Raw genomic sequence first — 1722 nt, 5'->3', positions numbered from 1 at the left:
CATTTATTTATTTATTTATTTATTTATTTTAGGGTCAACAATGCATTTTATTATACATCTTAGATTTGTACATTTCACATATGCTTTTAAAGCTTCAATTAACAGACAATATAAAACAAATATATGTGTGTGTGTGTGTGTGTGTGTGTGTGTGTGTGTGTGTGTGTAGCAGTGGTTCTCAGGCACAGAATGTAGGAGGAGACTGGAGCATGTTTTTCCCCTTAACACAGAGTGAATATTCTGAACCCAAATAGTGAAATGTTTCCATCTGACCTAGCTGCCTTTTTGATTGAATTTTATTACACTGAACTGCTTTAGTAGGCACGATGTTGCTAACAGGAAACAATGAGACTCAAATTTGTAACCTGTATTTTCTTGAAGTCTGTAAGACCTAAATGATTACTTTTCTCCCGATAGAGCTCCAGGATCATCCAGTGAAAATAATATTGCCCCTAACATATCTGGAACATCAGCCTCAGAACCACTGCCCATGGTTATTCAACGTCTTCAGGCCTCACAGGATGAGGTAATGGTATGATGGATTTCTTCTCAGTGTTTCTGGAAGGTGCTCTCCTCATATCATAAGCGTCCTCATCACGTTCCCTGTTGCTGGGCAAATAGTACTCTATGACTGTCCCGTACACGCTGTAGCCCGACTGCTTGTACATGTTGACTGCAACTTGGTTAGATACTCTTACAAAGAGATCAACAAAAAATCCACCCTTTCTTTCTGAAGTCTCCTCTAATAACTCCATACGTTCAGCAGCCAAACCAAGGCGTCAAAATTCTGGGGGGGGGGACAGAGAGAGCCGTGACATGCCCGTGCCATTCTTCCCTAGCTTCGGAGCCTTCTGGTTTACCCGCGATCTAACCCGTTAACTCTCCACCAGGTGTCTCTGCAATGATGAAATACCCTGGCCAGTGGGCGAGGTGCTGTAAGTAAAAAGGAATCCGTTACATTTCTGTAGGTGGATCCAAGTTAATGTTGTCGAAGCGGAACAGGTCATTGCACGTGAAGGCCCAGAGTGCGGTCATCGGTGGCCTCCTAGGCCAGCTCGCCGGGATCCCCACCTGCCCTGCCTGAAGTCGTTCTGCCCTGACTCCCTTTTAAACACTCATTCTTTTACTCAGCCTCCTCTCTCTCCTTGGTTACTTTGTCATATATTCTTTTTTCATTTTTAAAGTTTACCTATTTATCTTGAGAGAGAGAAAGAGGTAGAGGGAGGGAGGGGCAGAGAGAGAAGGAGAGAGAGAGAACCCCAAGCAGGCTGTGCACCGTGAGCACGGAGCCCTTATGTGGGGCTCAAACCCACCAACCATGAGATCATGACCTGAACCAAAATCAAGAGTCAGAGGCTTAGCTCATTGAGCAAACCAGGCTCTCCTCTGTTCCTTTCTTTAAACCTTTTTTCTTTATTATAAAGAAATATTCTACTTCTTTGTTATAAACTATGTATTATAAAACAATATATATTCCACAGGTAGCAAGAAGTAGTGGTTAAGTCTTATTTAGTTTTAAAAATAAATTTTATAGTTAGCGTACAGTGTAATATTAGTCTCAGGGGTACAGTATAGTGATTCAGTAATTCTGTGCGTTACCTAGTGCTCACCACAAGTGCTCTCTCTAATCCCCATCGCCTATTTCACCCATCCCCCTGCCCACCTCCCCTCTGGTAACCATCAGTTTGTTCTCTATGCCAAGGCTGCTTCCTGGTTTCTCTC

General features: G+C 43.0%; 1 pseudogene; it reads right to left on the bottom strand.

Moving 5' to 3' along the window:
* Positions 1 to 421: 421 nt before the first annotated feature.
* LOC125934616 (N-alpha-acetyltransferase 20-like) lies at positions 422 to 1262 on the bottom strand (annotated as a pseudogene).
* Between the last annotated feature and the right edge of the window lie 460 nt (positions 1263 to 1722).

This window comes from Panthera uncia (genome assembly GCF_023721935.1).
Source record: "Panthera uncia isolate 11264 chromosome A1 unlocalized genomic scaffold, Puncia_PCG_1.0 HiC_scaffold_17, whole genome shotgun sequence".
Classification (NCBI taxonomy): Eukaryota; Metazoa; Chordata; class Mammalia; order Carnivora; family Felidae; genus Panthera; species Panthera uncia.
Note: the sequence above shows the minus strand (reverse complement) of the source record. Positions and strands in the feature narration are given on the sequence as shown.